Raw genomic sequence first — 21,723 nt, forward strand, 5'->3', positions numbered from 1 at the left:
GAAAAAGTGTGACGATCGTAGGGGAACTTAAAAATTTGATTCTTTTCCAGAAAGCCACACATAACCAAATAATCCTTTCCATACATTTCTTAACAAACTCTCCATCCGTGAAAGGCTTACCGCTGCTTGCTATCAGTTTAGCAACCCGAAAGCTTGCCCGAACGGATGCCTTGTTCAGCTGAGCTTGGCGTACAAATGTATTCTACTGAGATAGTAGTCCACTTTTTAGCTTTGAGTTTGTCTGCTCGTATTTGGCCTTGCAAAACGGGTTCGGGACCAAACTGAGCGCACCTGAATGTACCACCGGATTCCTCTCCACTTCCTCATACGTCACTTTCTTGTGTCGCGTCGCATTGTGACCGACTCCTTTAGCGTTCTAGTGTGAGCAGGCGTGTTTGTATTTTTCAATCACGATTAGAAACAACATAGATTGATTACATTGATTAAAATAGGAACAGATAATGATTGAAAACCGACGTTTGACTTGTAAAATGTTTTTTTTCTTACTCCAAATAGGAAAAAAATCTCATAGCATCCCTGGAATTGTTCAGGGTGCCGGGCCAAATGTGCTGACGGGCCGGTCACGGCCCGTCGCCCGTAGTTTGGTGACCCCTGTTCTACAGCCTCGAAACATTTGGTAATGGCTGGTCGTTAATACTGCTAGCATTTTTAAAATGTAGTTTTGACTGGTCGAAACCGACTTGTGGTTTACTCAAAGCAATGTTTTACAGCAGGGGTGTCAAAGTCATTTTTTGCCGCGGGCCACATTGTAGTTATGGTTTCCTCTCGAGGGCTGTTATGAATTTGGGGAACCCATTAGAATGTTTAAATCCCTTCAAATATTACACATAGAGCACACAGCAAATTAATGAATAACTCGTTTTCAAATCTGAAGTCAAGAATAATGACTTTTATTGTGGTTGACATCCAAAAATATGAAATTTTGGCTCAGATTTTAGCAATCATCATGGAATTTAACAAGTTTGATTTGCTTTCGCGGGCCGAAAAAAATGATGTGGCGGGCCGGATTTGGCCCGCGGGCCTTGACTTTGACACCTGTGTTTTACAGGGTCAACATCTACCTATGAGTTGGTGTAATTCAGGTTTTAATAACTAAAAACATGGGGTGGTATTCAGGGGTGTGTAATAAATCCTCACCTTCCTCACATTTTAAAATGATATAGACAAACAAAAACAGACTGGCCAAGAAAAGGTTGTCCTGCTGCCCTGTACAAAATTTCCTCTCTAGATCAACATAATTAGTCATCATTTGGTCCAGTCATAATTTGCGGTCTCAACCAGTGCTCCCAAATAACATTTCCCGGGGTGTGAATTTAGGAGAAATTTGCCCTAAGTATCGTGAAATACAGTATTAGCAATAAGACTTGTGATGCACAGACAAACATTTATTTGAAAGGATGATGGATATGACACAAATGATTTAATATACTGTGCAGCATTGTTGGGTAGTTTCAGCACTCTCATAGCCAAGTGAGCTTCTCGCACACGTGCAATTTAAGGAAAAGAAGAGTGCCCAATAGTGTTATGGTACAGATAGGGTGTTTTAGGGCTCATTTGCAGTTATGAGCAGTCAGTGCAAAAGGCTATGATGCGTGGTGTCATGTGTACTTCAAAGACTGCGGTTGGGACTCGACAGTGATTCGATATTGGCAAAAAGCCTCGGCCTGCCTCGATGTGAGGACACAGAGCGAATGGGTGTGCATGAATCACCGCCTGTCGCCTGTTGATCCAATGAATGAACAGGTTTGTGTATGCATTTTTCATCGGCGACGGGTCCGACGGGCGTTGCTGAGCTGTGGCAGTAAGCGAGGCTCGATCGGGTGATGAGTCAAAACCGCAGAGGCTCAAATGACTCCGGCGCTGCCAAAAAACATCAGGAGTCACATAAACACAGTTTCAGCTCCCTCATTATTTATCATTCTGTCACCAGTAGTTTATAGGATTTTGTACAAAATAGATTTTACCTGAAAGCTTAGACTTTGTTTTAAGAATACTTGTTTTTTTAATTTATACTGGCAGAGTATTTTTAAGGGTGCTAGATTTGGTGTGTCAGCATGTGTGCCATGTTTATAGTTTATGTTACACCCTAATATGATTTAAAAAAAATATAGTCAAAATAATGCCTTTATCCCCAGAAGGACCGAACGATGACAACAACAAAATATTGTACTGAATTGATGTTCTCCAGAGAATATAGTTGAAAATACAACTAATGTCAACCCTCACATCATCACATAATGAGCAAAAGACAGAATTGCTTCTTGTAAAATGTGCATGCCCTTACACAAAGTGCTGCACTGCGACAGAATAAACTACAAAACTCTTATTTTCAATGAAGTTGGAACGCTGCGCTAAAAACTTGACTGCGCAAAGGGAAAGCCATATCCTAAATGTTTCCAAAATGCTGCTGGCTTCTTTGAGTGCAAGCTCATCGAAGAATGGAAAAGTATGCTGGGGTCTAACGAGTCCACATTTCAAATTGTTCTTGGAAATCATGACCGTTGTGTGCTCAGGCTAAAGACAAAAAGGGCCATCCAGATTGTTATCAGCGTCTCAAAGCCTTTGACGGTATTTGTGCCTATGGCATGAGAAACTTAATTGTACATTGATGAATGTGCCATTGATGCTGAAACACACATGTGGGGTTTTGGAGCAACATATGCTGCCTTCCAATCAGTATTTTTTTTCAGGGATGTTCTTGCTTATTTCAGCAAGACAAAGCCGAATCATATTCTGTATGTGTTACATGAATTTGTCATAAAAAGAATACTGAATACTAGACATGCCTGCAAGTAAATCTCTCCCCTTGAAAATGTGTGGTTCATGTTATGAAATGAAAAATACGACATCAGAGTGATGTTTTATCAAAGAATGGGAAATAATTCCATCCATAAAGCTTCAATGGTTCGTGTCGTCAATCCTACGAGCCCAAAACTTCCACTTTATGAGTATAAAATAAGATATCTTCTTGTGTACTTACGTAACTAGTTGAATCCTTCTCATCGATCCACTACCGTATGTGCATTTCACATTCTCAAATACTGTGACTAGAAGATAAAGCATCTTAAAGGACTTAAACGTTCTGTTTGTGATGTAATGTAAGGATAGAGATGCCCATTTCACGGTAAGATCAGAGCATTGTCATCAAAAGGTGAGTATAGTTTTTGCTTTTTTGAATGTTGCTGTGCCGATGACCATTTTGTGTTTGAGAGCCTTTTACTGGGCGACTTGCTTGTTCTGTAGCCACAAAGGGACATAAGTCCTCTTGTGCCGGTCCCAAGCCCGGATAAATACAGAGGGTTGTGTCAGGAAGGGCATCCGACGTAAAAGCTTGGCCAAAACAAACATGCGGATCAAACCTCTAAAGATGGAGGACACTGATTTGCTGTGGTGACCCCTTGAAGGGAAAAGCCGAAAGGAAAAGAAGTACTCCATTGAATATCAATTGAAATGGATTTTCAAATCATAGGATTCTGTTTTTAATTTCACATACTCACTATTAACCTGCTCAGTACTTTAGTCCATTCAAAATACAGGTACGTTTAAATGTCTATATTTCGGTATGCTGCTGACTGATAAGGATAGCTTTTTTTCTGCCAAACCTAATAAACTGTCCAAACAATATAAATATTACACAGAGGGATAAGGTTTTGGGTTTTGTCTGTCTTTTGCTTGCCTTTAATTTTTCATATCTCAATATACTGTATGTCATTTAAGTAAAATCACTGTAATCTTTTCCTTTCGGCTTTTCCCATCAGGGGTCGCCACTTCGAATCAGTGTCCTCCATTTTCAGAGGTTTGATTCGCATGTTGGTTTTGGCTTCCTGACACAACCCTCTGTATTTATCCGGGCTTGAGACCGGCACAATAAGACACTGGCTTGTGTCTTCTTGTGGCTACAGAACTAGTAACTCTATGATCTTAATGAAGATAAAGATGCTCAGTAAAATTACTGGAATGATGGTAAAATATAACATTTTGTTGGGCAGGAATCATCGTTAGTGAATGTACAGGTCCACGAGGTTAATCAATTATGCAATACGATTATCAAGTATTTCGTTAAAAGAACCCTGTAAATACTTTCAAAATGACTTATTGTTGGCAAAATGTAGTGACTTTGGCATTCCGTGTCCGCCATATTTGCTCAGTGTCAATGTCTTTCTTATATCTTTTTGGAGATTTAGCATGCTTCATGGTTTCACTTGCAATTGGAGTTCATGCTGGAAAGCGTGCAGACACATAGACATGTACGACAACTACTTATGAACAAAATGTTGATGTTTTTTGGGGGGAATATTTTCTTTGCAGTTTCAAAATTAGCCAGTCAAACCAAAATTGACGTCTTACAATCGTGAATAGATAATATGTGTCTAAATGGTGCTTATGTCAGAATGGAAAACTGGGAAATATGAATTACCTGGATAACTTTAGACCATTTAAAGTGCAATACAAATTTATCTCAAGGTTTATTTGGGAAAAAAGTTTTGTTTCTGGCCATTTTAAAATGTGCGTCACCCTATTGTGTGAGCCGCCTGCTTCTCTGGGTGGATGCAAGGGCGGAGATTTCTCTCCTTCATGTTGCCACACGCGCGCGCGCACACACACACACACACACACACACACACACACACACACACACACACGCACACGCACATGCACACGCACATGCACACGCACACACGCACACGCGCGCACACACACACACACACACACACACACACACACACACACACACACACACACACACACACACACACACACACACACACACACACAATGGAAAGGAAGCTGAGGATTCCTGAGATTCCTGTAGACAAAAAGGTGTGAACTCAGGCAGCCGAGCAGCCTGGGAATTCTGTTGCGATGTGCTTGGGTAGCAGCTTAATGGTCGACAGAGGTGCTGGTGACACAGCAGCAGATAAACAAGACTTACACAGATAAGGTCAAAGAATTCAAACAACAGAAGAAAAGTTAAGGAGAGGTGGGTGGATTGCAACAGATAACAAAGACGACATTCAAATATTTCGGATGTTTGGGAAGCAAGTTGTTAAGAGTTTTTTCAGAGCGATTTTCAATTCTCAGTCTTGCTGTCTTGTCATTTTCTCAGACTAATTACATGTTTCAGGTCCCACATACAAACGTTGGGATCCTATGCCAGAAATGCTTAGCTTGCGTTGCGTTGTGTTGAACCAGCAACTACAGCATTAGGCTCGGAGAATTTCCTGTGATTCTTAGACATGAAAGCAGGACGTAGTTGTATTTGCTTATGGCAAAGAAACACCTGTTTACGATTAAATGCAGAAGAGAATGAGTATGTGAGCACAATAGAAATACATTTGAATTGTAGACGACAAACTGAAAAGTTAACGTTCATCCATACATAAGGCTCTCCAGATCAGGTGGCGCACTGTTGATTCAGGTGAAAATGAAATTGAGATTCTAAAAGCACTTATCCCCCCTTATGACTCAGCAACATGATTTTGGGTGCCTCAAGTTGACCAATCAAGCACTTTATTCACTTTGTTCAGCATTCTTTTCTTTTGCACAGAGTACTATTAAACTGTAGGGAGGGCTGCTGGACCAGCAGCAGGTTAGGGTGGTTAAGGATAGTGATGTAAATGTATTAACAGGTACCAGTAGTGTGATGGTAAGCTAGAAACAATACTTTCAAGAATTGATGAATGAGGAAAATGAGAAGGAACAAAGAGTTGAAGATGTGACTGTTGTGGACCAGGACGTTGCAAAGATTAACAAGGATGAAGTGAGGAGGGCGCTGAAGAGGATGAAGGGTGGAAAGGAACTCGGGCCTGGTGGTTTACCAATGGAGGTATGGAAGTGTCTTAGAGAGGTGGCAATGGTGTTTCTGACTGGGTTGTTCAACAAGAACTTAGATTGTGAAAAGATGCCTGACGAATGTAGGCGAAGTGTACTGGTGCCCATTTTTAAGAACAAGAAAGATGTGCAGAGTTGTAGTAACTACAGAGAAGTAAAGTTGATGAGCCATAGAATGAAACTATGGGAAAGAGTAGTTAAAGCGAGACTGAGAGCAGAAGTGAACATTTGTGAACAACATTGTGGTTTCATGCCAAAAAAAAGATTACGACAGATGCGGTGTTTGCTTTCAGGATGCTGATAGAGAAGTACAGAAAAGGTCAGAGGGAATTGCATTATTTCTTTAAAGATATGGAGAAAGTGTTTGACAGTGTGTCCAGAGAAGAACCGTGGTATTGCATGAGGAAGTCTTGAGTGACAGAGAGGTATGACAGAACGGTGCAGGACATGTATGATGACTGTAAGACAGTGTTGAGCTGTACTGTTGGTGTGACACAAGAATTTAAGGTTGAGGTGGGACTTCACCAGGGGTCAGCTCTGAGTCACGTCTAATTTGCTGTGGTGACGCACAGGCTGACAGACAACGTTAGACAGGAATCTCCTTGGACGATGATGTTTGCAGATGAGATTGTCATCTCTAGCGAGTACAGGGAGCAGGTGGGGGAGAAACTAGAGAGGTTGGGTTTGCACTGGAAGAAGAAGAATGAAGGTCAGTCGCAGCAAGATGGAATATGTGTGTGAATCAGAGGGACCCAAGAACAAGAGTGATGCTACAGGGATGCAGTGACGTGCAGTCAGGGGAGGCAGGTGAGGCTGTGCCTCACCTGTCATCATGGTCAAATTAAACAGTCATATGTATTTAGTGATTTGTACATTAAAGGACAACCGACGTCTCCGGACAAGTTGTGTCCATAATTTTTAAAATGGCTTCAAATGACTTGCACTGAGCGTATTTTACAAAGATTCCACCGCAAAAAGCTATATTTTACGTTTTAAGACTCTGAATATTCCGGAAGTCTTGTTTTTGAGTTGGTGACGAGTCCTCACCCTACGTCACTGAAGGAACGCCCCTCAGCGAGAAAGGACATACCTAGCATCACCTCAATGCATTTTGGAATACTTTGTTTGGTCTGAAAACTTCGTGATGATCCGTGTTGATGGCGAAATTAGAAGGAAAACACATAAATAACGCGATGGTGAATCCTTGTGTGTGGCACCTAGCATCTGATTGATATTTACTGACAAAAATTGTGAGGAATTAATCAGCCCGTTTCCACTGAGCTTTCCACAGAGCTTTGTCGCCCTCTTCTACCTCTTTTCGGTGCTACATTTCCCCCCGGATGACACCACTCATTTGGTGCTACATTTCCCCCCGCAAACACGGAATAAATTCTTTAATCGATTGCAAACATGGATGCTTTCCTCTTCAGGACTATTTGAACCATATTCATAACTGGATGAGTAACAAGAAAGCATATTCTCTGAATCTGAAGTCATTGTTTTGATTCTAGAGCAAGGCAAGATGTCCTACCGTGACACCACGAACATGGGGGCGGGACCTTCTGAAACTGGCCACTTCTGGTTTCAAATTGAAGTCCTTTTTAGACACTTCCGAATCTGCTTTATCCTCACTACTGTCATGGGGTGTGCTAGAGCTGAGGCGGGGGACACCCTGAACTGGTTGCCAATCTGACGAAGGCGAAAGTAGACGCCGATACATGTCAGGTATTTGAACACCGACAATACACTGTCTGTAAGATACGAATCTGTTTTAAATTAGATATCAAGTAGACACGATGAACTTAATACAACTATGGTTGCCAACCTATCGCAGGGCACACAACAACCATCCGCACTCACATTCACACTTTGGGAAAATTTAGCATGTTCAATCAGCCAGCCATGCATGTTTTAGGAATCTGTGAGGAAACCGGATGAGCTGGAAAAAAACCCACGTGGGCCTGGGAAGACCATGTAAACGTCACACAGGAAGTTGACGTATTCACCACTCAAGTCTAAAGGACAATCGACGTCTCCGGACAAGTTCTGTCCATAATTTGTAAAATGGCTTCAAATGACTTCTACTGAGCGTATTTTACAAAGATTCCACCGTATATAGCTATATTTTACGTTTTAAGACTTGCGCTGAATATTCCGCAAGTCTTGTTTTTGAGTTTGTGACGAGTCCTCACCCTACGTCACTGAAGGAACGCCCCTGATCGAAAAAAGGACACATTGTAGCAGTGCTTCCATCACGTCAATGCATTTTGCTGTACTTGTTTGGTCTGAAAACTTCATGTTGGACCAAAAGATGCAGAAGAAGGCGACAAAGCTCAGTGTAAGGATTTAATCAGCCTGTGGAAACAGGTTGATTAATTCCTTACATGGAGCTTTGTCGCCATTTTCTGCCTCTTTTTTAGTGCTACACCCCCCCCCCCCATTGCCTCAAAATGGCACGGAATACATTCTTTAATAGATTGCAGACATGTGTGCTTTCCTCTTCAGAACTATTTTAATCATATTCATAACTGGATGAGTAACAAGAAAGCATATTCGCTGAATCTGAAGCCATTGTTTAGATTCTCCAGCAAGGCAAGACGTCTTGGGGTGACGCCACGAACAAGGGGGCGGGACCTTCTGAACCTGGTCACTTCCGGGTTCATTTTTTTTGCAGATTTTGGACACTTTAAGTCATTTTTATTGGTGTTTTGCATTTGACTAAAAATATCATACTGCGTGTTTTGGGTATTTTAGATGCTATAAAACGTTTTTCTGATGGCAGTTAGGAAACAAAAAAGTGACGTCGGTTGTCCTTTAAGAAACGACAGGAAGCAGACCTGGAGGTAGCATAGATGAAGATGTTGAGGTTTTCTTTGGGAATGACCAGGTTGGATCAGGTCAGGAATGTGCATATCAGAGTGACAACTCATATTATAGGTTTCAGAGAGAAAGTCGGAGAGGCCAGACTGCGATGGTTTGGACATGTCCAGAGGAAAGAGAGAGTGACTATATTGGGACAAGGATGCTGAGCCTTGAACTGCCAGGCAGGAGTCCCAAAGGAAGGCCTAACAGGAGGTTTATGGATGTTGTCAATGAGGACATGAAGAGAGCTGATGTGAGAGAAGAGGATGCATAAAACAGGGTAAGAATGAGGACACTGATTCACTGTGGCGACTCCTGAAGGGAAACGGCGAAAAGAAAAGAAGAAGAAGATTGCAGCGAGATGCATCCTGCTTCGGAGCCCTCTCCAGTTGAATTCAGAATGATGCGAGGATTACAATTGTAAACCACCATTACTGAGTGTCTCTATTTCCAACCTCTGGATCATATAACGAACGACATGGAAGGAGTGTGTGTGTGAATGAAGTGTTTTGATTATGGGATGATTAGAAGTAGAAAATAATATTTATTAAAATAATATTGCAATCACTTTTCACATACAGTAAAGTCTCGTTATATCGATATTCAAGGGAGTCCGAAAAAATATCGATATAACCGGGACTATCGATATATCCGACCCTGTTTGCATGTAATTTTCTCCGTGCGTGCATAGAAATAGTATCGATATAACCGGGACTATCGATATATCCGATATCGATATAACGAGACTTTACTGTAATTGATCTGGTCAATGTTAGACAAAACCAAAGCATGTGTTTTATGAGCTGTTCCACCAATGATATAGTTATAATTTATTAAAATATTTAATTAGCCAACTGTCATTATTTTCTCCAAAATGATTGATTGTAATCATGTTTGCTGATGCATTACAATCATATTTATTTTGCTGATTCATCGCTCAAATTTTCCACAGATCATGACAGATGTATATTGTTATTAAGATCTATAAAACTGATTTGTCCCCCAGCAAATATGAGGGAAGCTGAGGATACAGAAATAGCTTTTTTATTGATCAATATAAAATATTTGCACCTTACACACGGAGTTTTCATTTTTCTGGCAGCTGGCAACCTTTTTGTCATGAAATTTATTTCTACCTAATTTTGCAGGTTACCATTGGTTATCTATCAGTCTTTGTTGGTTTGTTTTTGTTTTTATATGTTGTTCCACCACACAGATGGCCAGTACTCAGCTGAGTGCTGTTCGAGTTAAAATTGTCATTGTGGTTTTAACTTCACAAGGAGTTTGGGGGACAGCCGAAAGGAACCATATTGACTATATTTGGCTATTATTTTTGGAGCAAGCATTCAATTTAACTGCATGTCTTATCTGTGCCCACTGTGCTAAACTGTTGTCTGTCTGACCCTGACTATCCCTGTGTGAGTGTAAGTGTGTGTGTATATGAGTGCATTACCCGGTATTAACCTCTCAAAAACAGGTAAAACACTGCAGCTTCACACTTTGCGTGACATCAGAATTTTTGCATCATTATGGGAATTCAGAAACGGCAAACCACACCATTTCTGCCATTTTAATGCCACACAAGAGCAGAAAAACAGTTTAAGGCAACAGTACCGAACGTCTAGCCTGGGGCCAATTTGGGCCCCAGGTATTATTGGCCAACAAAGCTTCCTGCATGGGTCTATATTTTGAGAGCTGGCTGTGACGCAACCAAGCTCTGCCCAGCAACCCAAAAACATTTGCAATTTCTCCACCAATCACCAGGCGCCCTGTCACAAATGCCTGCATTGGGACCGTCAAAAAATGATGAAAAGACCAATCAACTTCAATTACCACTGCAAATGCCAGTTAACTCTATTGTCAAAATCATAATACTGTATTGCAATTACTGTGCTGATTGTTCTTGTGTGGTCTATTATTATATATATTTATTTTAGAATTGGTTGATGAGCCAGCCAGTACTTGAACACACAACATTTCTGGACAACACTGCTTAATACTCTCGTATTGTTGATGACAAACATAAATTTCCATTGTTATGATCTAATTAACAATCATAAAGAATTACATTTGTTCAACATGAAGCATGGTTTGACTATCTTCTGTGAAACCCTTTGTTTTTTTTCTCTAATCCTGCAAATTGACAATGAGTTAAATAACACAATGAACTGAGTGAAAAAAGAAGCAACTGAAATGTGACTATGTTACCATACAGCTAATGTAGCATTCTATAGCAAGCCAAGCCTGTTAATTCAATCCTGCCTGACTTTTAAGGTCGTGGTTTTGATATTTATTGAATAATTGTATACTTAAAACTTCTGAGCCCTGACACACACACACACACACACACACACACACACACACACACACACACACACACACACACACACACACACACACACACACACACACACACACACACACACACACACACACACACACACGCACACACACACGCACACACACACGCAAACACACAAACGCACGCACACACACACAAATCCACATGCATACAAAACAATGTTATGTTTGCAATCCTCATGCGCCTTTACACGTGGATAATTAATATGATATTTGAACCAGTAAATTTATTGACATCACTTAATGTAAGGAAAGTGATGCCAATTTCACGGTAAGATCAGAGCATTGTAATCAAATGGTGAGTATAGTTTTTGGTTTTTTAAATGTTGCTGTGCCGATTACCATTTTGTGTTTGGGAGCCTTTTACTGAGCGAGTTGCTTGTTCTGTAGCCACAAAGGGACATATGTCTTCTTGTGCAGGTCCCAAGCCCGGATAAATGCAGAGGGTTGTGTCAGGAAGGGCATCCGACATAAAAGCTTGGCCAAAACAAACATGCGGATCAAACCTCTAAAGATGGAGGACACTGATTTGCTGTGGCGACCCCTTAAAGGGAAAAGACTTTCTTTGATTTCACAGGCATGTTCGAGTGGTTCCCACCCTCACATTTTTAGGACAGGTGATAAAAGGGGTGAAAGGTTGACATTTCTTGAACATGAGTCATATTTGACAAATTGTTAAACCAGGATTATGTGAACAGATCAAATGCAAATTCTTATTTCACCTCCTTAACAGTAATTATTCTCTGATTTCTGCAATCCTTCGTGAAAGCTGATTGATTATCTTTTGGGGTTTGTCGAAATCAGACATTTGCAAACATCGCTTTTCCTTGACGAAGCAAGACTGAATCACTGTCTAAATCAATGTTTCGTCAAGGTAATTGATTACACCACAGGTGGCAAAGTCAAGGCCCGCCGGCCAAATCCGGCCCGCCACATCATTTTTTTCGGCCCGCGAAAGCAAATCAAACTTGTTAAATTCCATGATGATTGCTAAAATCTGAGCCAAAATTTCATATTTTTGCATGTCAACCACAATAAAAGTCATTATTCTTGACTTCAGATTTGAAAACGAGTTATTCCTTAATTTGCTGCGTGCTCTATATGTAATATTTGAAGGGATTTAAACATTCTAATGGGTTCCCCAAATTCATAACGGCCCTCGAGAGGAAGCCATAACTACAATGTGGCCTGCGGCAAAAAATGACTTTGACACCCCTGGATTACACCATCAAACCCTTGCATGTGACACTATATTGGTTCATTGTTGCTTGTTTCTTTCTTATCCAAATAAATAAATAACATCAAAAAATAACATCAAATAAATAAAAATAACTGATGATTGGGTAAAAAATGTTCTAATGAACTTTAATTTTAAGTAAAATGATATCAGATAATATGATTAATCTAGTGAATCACTCAAAATAGCATAACAACTTGATGCTGCTCGGGAAAATTAGGTCTACTTTATTCATGGTAGAATAATCTTAACAGAACAAGATGTATTGTGACATCAAAACAACACCAACTAAAGTGTAGCAGATCCACGGTCCTGCACCGTCAGCTGGTGTGATCGGGGTAAATCTTAGCTGGATGTTGTAACTCAGGCCCGACACGGCAGCTACTCAAAATAACATTTGACACTGCCAGCCACTCTATTTAAAAAAAGTTTGTTGGATCAGCGTGATTGCTGTCAACCCCATGGCAGGTTACAGGAGGTCCCAGACAACAAATCCAGCAACAACAAATACATTGTTTTAACCTTCGGCTTCCCACGCCGTGCCTAAGTCCGGTTTTTAAACATATCACTTTCGTGATCCTTAGGTAAACAGTGCTACAGATAACATCAACGCACTACATATTCCTCTTCTCTTGGTTCTATATGTGGAGATGTGCTCTGTGCAGGGGGCAAATTTATTAAAACCTCAATTACTTGTCTTACACTTGTTGACAAAAACCTACAATTATTATTTTTTTCAAAATAACTAATATGTACGGTACACCCAATATGCAGCTGACTTGATTTATTTCATTAGCATGATTGATAAATCAAAGTAATAAAACATGTCAAAGTGATAATAGCATACTTTGAGTTTTAGTGTGTGGCCTTCAAAGGAGCAGATGTGGTCACTCATTAGTTATATGTAAATAACAATAATAATAATAATATAATAATAATAATAATAATACTTTTTTATTTATAAGCGCCTTTCAAAACTTTCAAGGTCACTTTACAGTAAATGCAGGCCTTTTTATACTGACGATATATTGCGATATATTTTTAGAAAACCATCCCAAAAAACAGCTGCTCCTAATTCTATCAATTTCTTCCTTTGCTTACTCGTCTTTAGTGAAGTAATAAACAACTATTTTTGATGTAACATACAATACAATATACATTGATTTATATAGCACTTTACCAATAGCTGAAGCTGGAACAAAGTGCTTAACTTAGACAACTATCCAATACAGGAAATAAAGCACTAATAAATATATTAGAAAGCATCAAGCAGTAATATGTTTGCCAAAAAGGAAATCATGGGTATTTCCTAAAATATATACAGTATATAGAAACAAATAGTAACAATGAAATAATTTTCTGTGAATCGTGGTGGGTGACGAAAAAAAATCTGACAACATTTGAGAAATGAAAGTGACTCTAAGAAACCGTAAGTCAGTCAGCAGGACTCTGAGCTTCTCAATGAGAGTGACTGTGAAAACGACACATGCTTTTACAGATACACAAAGTCCACACTGTCAGAAAAGGTATGACGGCAATGTGACTCGTCTGAAAGAACGACGCTCCGCTTCGTCATCGCGGCACAACCCCAGCCTCCTCCGTCCTCCCCCTTTCCTCTTCCTCTTCCCTTCAGAGGCTCAAGAAGGAAAACATCTCAAGTGAGTGAATGAGCGACTGTGCTTCCTCGCAGGACACGAGAGCGTCGAGCGCTGCTGCCAAGGCGGTGAGGGGTCATGGCGTCAGGAATGCGTAGTCTCTAAGGATCGCTGCATCGCTCTGTGGCTCCCCCGGTGTAGAGCGAATGCCATGACACTAGTGATGGGAATTCCGGCTCTTTTTTGAGAGACGTTTCTTTTGGCTCGGCTCACTAAAAAGATAGGGCTCTTTTGGCTCCGAAATGGCTCATCAGTTTTTTGTTGTTGATTAAATTAACGACCAAAAATCATGTAAAATTGTGTGAAAAATGAATTACTCATGTAAAAAATACACTATCAAGTAATTTTATTTATATGGCTTTATTTCTGTGCATAGAGCAGCCACTTACTTTCACTTTCCCTGTGGTTACTCTGGTCTGATGATCAGCTGTCACTAATTTGCTTTTCATGCTATAATACGAACTAGTAAAATAATAATAATAATAATAATAATAATAATAATAATAATAATAATAATAATAATAATAATAATAATAATAATAATAATAATAATATGATAAAATTTGTCCATTGTACCTGTCTACACTGATCTCCAGTGACCTGCTCAAATTGCTCCAAAACAGTGCACGCGTCCTGCAGTACCTCCCCAGCTCCTCTGCAAAGTTCTCAGAAATGTGTCCTCTTTAATTGAAATCAAAACAATCCGGCAGACATGTCCCTATTTGAATTTTTCAATAAAGTGGCATGTAACTGACATGTAGAATGTCGTGGTTCGGGATATCCAGCAGTCAGTTGTTAGACAAACAGCCATGATCTTTTTGACCCGTTCTTGGACTGCAGCACGTTCTTTGTCATATATGATTCTGTATGCTTCTTTGAGAAAGTCTTTTCAGAATCAGAAAGCCCTTTCCTGTTTCATATGCTACTCACAGTGTGATTATGTTTCTTTAACCACTCCTCGTTCTCCCCACTGTTGTGTCTATAATTCTCCCATCCCGCCTCTACCACATATTTTTACCAATCACGTGCGGCTTTAACAGAAGACTCGGAGCTCCCATTTCCGGCTGAGCAGGTTCTCTTCGTTCATTTCAGAGATCCGGCTCTAAGAACCGGCTCGTTCGCGAACGACACATCACTACATGATACTAGGCATGGGCGCTCCCAAGGGCGTTTCCTGCTCTCACTTCCACCCGGTCCTGCCCCTGAACCCCTGCATGCCCATGCTGTCATCCAGCATTTGCCCAGCACTCCCACCCGGGCCGCTCCCACTTGGCGCCGACGCCCCAGACTGGTGGACTCCCTGTGACTTTCCCGGCGACCCACCTTCCATTATCTTCACAACAGGCGCAAACCAGGAAGCTGCCTTGAACGCCGCTGAGCTCACCGGGTCGCCCTGGCACAGAGCCGACTTCCACTTCTGAGAAGGCTTGATTGAAGTTTGTGGACATGTTCAACCCATGTGTCGAAAACCCAAGAGCCATTACACCCATGTTTTCCATGAAAGCATGCTCTCTCTGTTGTCAGAATTTGTCTTCCTAGCCACGCATCATAATATAAAACTATAAAAAGCATTTGTTAAGCTCACCGCTTTGAATTGGAAACAGACAAGACTTAGATTTGAAGACTATTGTATTTTCTGGTGTATAAGGCGCACCCAAAAGCCTTAAATATTCTTCAAAAGATGACCCTGCGCCTTAAAAGCAGGTGCACCTTATTTATGAAGTAAAATTAAGCCACAACAGGTCATGCAACTACTGTTCACGGCCACGACTCCATTTGCCCCTGTAGAAGAAGTTGTGCGTAACCCCAGCCAATGATATTTTTGTGAAAAACTCTCCTTTTTCAGCCAATGTTTTTAAATTTGTGCTCTATATGGTATCGTTGATGCTGGCTATGTAAACAGTTTGTAATCCGGCCCAGTTTGTTCAGCAAAACGATTAGTGTCTACCAATACATAATCAATAATCCTTTTATCGATAAAAAGACTGACAAATTCAAATGGACTCAGTTCTGATGGGTTGTCATCAATCGTTATTCAAGGATTTCTGTCAATGACGTCACCGCTCATCTCTACTTAGTATTTGAACGGTAAATTCAGCGATTTTGAAAACAATCCTAAAACGGTGAAGTTAAACGGACAAGAAATTTAAAGTACAAATCACTAAATACATCTAACTGTTTAATTTGTTTTTTCATTTGATATTTCCATGACAGCTTTCCATGATGACAAACTAATGCTACAACGGAGTCCAGATCTTTATCGGTTTCATCGTTTGCAGATGGCTCGAATTGATACGGAAGGACTTCTTTAATCGATTAAAAACATTGATGCTTTCCTCTTCAGAACTATTTGAATCATATTCATAACTGGATGAGTAACAAGAAAGCATCTTCTCCGAATCTGAACTCTCTGAGCCATTGTTTTGATTCTGGAGCAAGGCAATGTGTGACCCATAGTGATGTCACGAACAAGGGGCCGGGACTTTTGGAATCTCCCCAGTTTCTAGCTAATGTGTGGCAGTTTTGGGACACTAAGTCATTTTTATTGGTGTTTTGCATTTGATTTGGGTATTTTAGATGCTATAAAATGTTTTTCTGATGTCAGTTAGGAAAGAAAAAATGTGTCGGTTGTCCTTTAAGTTTGTAAACTGAGGTATCGCTGTACTACAAAAAAATGAATGCAAATGTGGATGCGAACAACACCGTGACGACGGCAACGGCTGTCGGAGCAAGTCTCATTACAATGTCCTTGAAATCTACCCTATCGTGAGAACACTCGTAGAATGGCTCACAAAGTCTTAAAATCGACGAATAAATGTATGTTGCTGGTTTTTGAAGGTAAGGTTTTACACGAGTATACGCGTCCACGACTGAAAAACACCCATTTTGAAATCACTCCGAAAAGAACAAGGCAGGGGATGGCAATGAATATACATATTTTTTTTCCAAACTGATGTTGACGGGGGCTGTGTAAGTACGACTCACCTACAAAAAAAGCCGCATTCAATCAGAATTACGATGTCATATTGGAGGTAGGCGGAAATGTTCGATGGTCATACAAATGGAGAATTGAATTATTTTCCACTGCATAAATGCTTACAGCATTTGCTCCAAACAACCATCCACCAGCGTCCTGTCATTTTGGGGGGTGCGCAACAGGCTGACTCACAAGCGACGGCCCACTCAACAACAACAACACCCAGCACCGCCACTATAACTGCACGCCTCCTCTTCCTCCTCCACCTCTTCCTCCTCAACCCCGGCTGTACCCCAGCGTGGGAGGCAGCCCGGCCCGGGACCAGAAGAGAGCCCGGGGCGAGGTGCGCACACACACACACACACACACACACACACACACACACACACACACACACACACACACACACACACACACACACACACACACACACACACACAGCCAGCACTGATGGAGCCTACTTTTTTTCCTGCACCCACGCACACATTAACACACACTTCCAGCCCACATGCGGTACCCACGCTGAGTTTTAAAGCACCTCTTTAATGATGTCATGTGCACACATGTGAAGGGATCATGCTGAGGGAAACACGTGGGAGTGTGTGGGCTCTACACGGAATGTACTGTAGCTACTGTTACATTTTACTCTCAAAAACACACATTGACACGAGCACGCGCACACGAAGGAAATATCGCAAAATATTTTACGTTTCTGCTCCATTACATTAGGTACAGCTGCACAATCAGGTGAACCACATTCACATTTGTTGTTATGATCATCATGCTCATTTGCAAGAGATCCTTTCACAAAACGTTGTTCTCACAGTGTATCATATTTCGAGTTGTTTCTAAGATTTAGGTTGAGAGGCTCAACATATTCGGAATAAAAACATTACAGTATACTACTGTGTAGTCAAGCAATAAGAAAAGGGTACCATATTTTCCAGTGTATAAGATACAACAAAAACCCTTCAAAAGATGACCCTGTGCCTAAGGCACGTACATATAAGGCACATTGTGCCTTATACATATGTACCTTATATGTGTGGCTTATAAATGAAGTAATATTGAGCCACAACAGGTCTCAACAACTGTCAGCAGCCATCGACTCAATTTCCCCTGATAGAAGAAGTTGTGTGTAACCCCAGCCTCTACCGGAGCACCTTATAACGTGTTGTGCTTTGTATTTGGAAAACGTTTATATCTTTATATATAGTATTTGGAAAACTTTTTCCATTCATTGAAGGTGCGCCTTATATTCCGGTGCGTCTTATATGTGCAAAAAGTTTGAAAATGCACCATTCATTGAGGATGCGCCTTATTCTCCAGTGGACCTTATACATCGGAAAATATGGTGAACAATTTTTTGATAGCTGTATTCAATCATTGTTTTAAGGATTACACATTGCTTTTAGATGTGCCTTGTATATCAAGAGTATTTGGCCTAGTGTGCTTCCGATGCTTCATTTCACTTCACAGTTGGAAAAAAACATGCACATTTTAGCATGTAATGTATGAACATGCACATTTTAGCATGTAATGTATAAACAACTGCTCTTCTACTGGTGTATCCAGAAATGAAAAAAAAAAAAAAAATAGCAAGTCACCCCTGACCACTTGAAATTTACAAAAGGCACCACATAATTTCAAGGAAAAAAAAAGAGTTGAGTAAGACTGGAGCATTGCTTTTAAATAGTGTCTCAAACCTGATCAGACACCCTTTCAGAAAATAATGTTCCTCATTTACAGTAATTTATTAATCTAATGGTTAATTTCCAATTTTAAATTTTGAGATTATGCCATGAATTAGATCAAGTATGCTACTAATGTATGCCCTTAACAGCAGTGAGCAGAGCAAGCACAATATACAGCACTGTGAAATGAGTAGCTCTCGGCATCTCTTATATTGCAACTCACGAGATCTCACTGAATGTTGTGGCCAGTTGGTCCAGAATAATAAAATAACATTCAAATAATTTGTGTGGGACTTACCAGCAGGACGGGCCATCCGCATGGAACAGGTGGAGGAGGGGCACATCCCGCCCACCCCATCTTGACACTGTGGCGGTGAGATCCTTCAGATTGGCTGGGTGTCACACGTTGTGAGACGGCAACACTGTGAAAGGGGCCAGATTGCTCATTAGAATATCTCACATTTGCGAGTGGGCGAGCATTTAGCAGGCCCGCCCCCCTCTCTGTGGGCTCCAGGAACACTCATTCTGCATCCAACGCCATGCGAGGTCCTGACCCGACGAGTCTGTCCGCTACCAAGCCAGTCCAAGTTACACAAGTACATCACATGCTTTATTCTCTTTTCGAACTGCTCAAACAACAGATTAGTTTTTTTAAACAAAAATGTTCAATTATGACTTCAAATCAGTGATAAACTCCATTGCAATCACAAATTAATTATTGATATAGAACTGTTTGTTCCCTCATCTGAACTCATATAGACATATATTTTAATTTAGTACGGCCTTCAGTGGTCATAATGAAAACGGCTACCTTCTTGGCAAAAGGTTGCACACCCCTGATTTAAGAAAATGGCGGTACATGCGCAATTTAGGCTTTACTCAAACACCTTCAACAAATGCAGTATAGCAGGATCTGTTCGGTGCACACACATACAATACAATACATATTGATTTGTATAGCGCTTTAACACATGGGTGTACATGCACACACACACACACACACACACACACACACACACACACACACACACACACACACACACACACACACACACACACACACGCACACACACACACACACACACACACACACACACACGCACGCACACACACACACACACACACACACACATGCTCACGCATCCACATCTAAAAGAAAGCTTGTGAGGCAAACTTGATGGACCGCAGTCTTTTTCAACGTGAGCACAGAGTCGGCGCACCAAAGTAAAATAAAATCATTCAAAACAAACCTCAAGCTGGACAATCAATAGATTGTGGCCTTCCCTCAATGTTTTATGTCACGCGGACAATTTGGTTCAATTTGGCACACCTCTCTTTCTTCTCAAAGACAAAATAAAAACTACAACAGAACAAAAGCCACGTAGCCCATTAAAAACTCATTCACTCCCAGACGATGAGCAAAAATGTATCCAATCCAGTGCCAGGGTTTTTGTCATTTTCACTGAAATTGCAGGACCCACAGAATATTGAGTTTTAGAACTACATAAACATTCAATACAGCGTAAGAAACCTTAGAGTCTTGAAGTGGGGGCGGCTGTTCAAAAGGCAAATGTTGCCTGGGAGGAAAAAACATTGCCAGAGGTCTGACCAGCGCTTTATTTGCACCCCCCACAAGAAAAAACAAAACCCGAACAAATTCGGGAATGGCGCTCCATGTCATAATTTCAAATCCCGAATAAATTCGGGAATGGCAGTGAATGAGTTTAATAGCCCAAAATGTTTTGCACACCCCCGATGCCGCTCTGTTAAAAAAAAAAAAAAGATCAGAATGAGGCCTATGATGAAGCCCTGTACCAGACTGCACATTAAAGAGCAGGTGCAGCCCTCTCTCCTCCCCCAAATCAAAACAAAAATAATGCCACAAAGCCAATCGTAGTGCATCCTGACAGAGTCATTGTACCGAGTTGATTGTGCAATCATCACTTGACAAAAACACCATTGATCAAGAAAAAAAAACGGACTTATCTTCTTTATCACAATAAAACGTAATGTTTTGGGGAAAACGAGTGACATTAAACATTGAAATAAACACCCTTGTATTAGTTGGTGTGAGTGTGGTTGTCAATAGTGGATAAGGAGAAGATGTCTCATTAAGAGTACTTTGTCGCATACGTATCTCTGTATAGTGATATCTCGCTTTACGAACGCTTTAGCTCATGAATTTTTCGCCTTACGAACATTAAATTAGCGAGAATATAATCTTGGCATACGAACTTGTTTTCGGGAAACACATGGAGCGCCGCAATAGCTGGCGGACTACATTTCGGCGGAAGAACACCAAGCCACATGGCCAAAAAGCCCCTCCGTGGCTGCCGGACTACTTTTCCACACACCTTTTCCCTGATTGCATATGTGGCATACGTGGTTTGTTTTCGAGTGGAGTACTTTTGCTATTTTGGGACTGAAAAAGACCCCACCACATGCTAGTATTAAGCCAAAGAGGACGCAAAAGAGAATTACGGTCGAGCAGGAGAAAGAGATAATCGAAAAACACGAACCAAGTGTGCGTTTGTGTGATTTAGCATCCCAGTACCAGTATGCTAAATTGACCATTGCTACGTGTGGCTAAGGGTGTTTCTGTGCTGTCTAAGCAATGGTCTCAGGCAATAGAAGAGGTTGAAAAACTTGATTTGGATTAACGTAAAACAGCTAGCAGGGGACAGTGTGTGAGGGTATCATCAAGAGGCAACTACATCAACGACCATCATAAAGGTAAATAAAACGACATTATTATACAGTGCAGTTTATTTCCTTCATTACAATACAATAGCACATTTATTATACATAAAATAAGGTATATTTTGTGTAGTTTTAGTAGAAAGTTATGTTTTATGGGCACCTGGAAACGGATTATTCTCATTTTAAATGGATTCCTATGGGGAATTAATGTTTGGAAGACACACTTTTTGCCTTACATACACTTTCTGGGAAACAATTAAGTTGATAAGCTGAGGTATCACTGTATTGATATTGTTGGTTCTGCATTCCGAAGTCCTTGGGACATTTGGAGATTTTTTTTCATCATGACACTGTCTGCGTGGCAGGTGAATGTCATTCTTCACA

At 40.8% G+C, this 21,723-nt stretch overlaps 1 long non-coding RNA gene across 1 annotated transcript in view; it reads right to left on the minus strand.

Annotated features, from left to right (window-relative positions):
- LOC148894632 (uncharacterized) overlaps nucleotides 1-21,723 on the minus strand; it is a 42,118-nt gene that overhangs the window by 15,316 nt on the left and 5,079 nt on the right. The window contains exon 2 of the long non-coding RNA XR_016115785.1: nucleotides 18,938-19,061. This is a non-coding gene — a long non-coding RNA (uncharacterized LOC148894632). The remainder of the gene's footprint in view (nucleotides 1-18,937; nucleotides 19,062-21,723) is intronic.

The sequence above is a fragment of the Hippocampus bargibanti genome, linkage group LG08 (genome assembly GCF_051943395.1).
Source record: "Hippocampus bargibanti isolate YZ-2025 linkage group LG08, ASM5194339v1, whole genome shotgun sequence".
In the NCBI taxonomy this organism is placed as follows: domain Eukaryota; kingdom Metazoa; phylum Chordata; class Actinopteri; order Syngnathiformes; family Syngnathidae; genus Hippocampus; species Hippocampus bargibanti.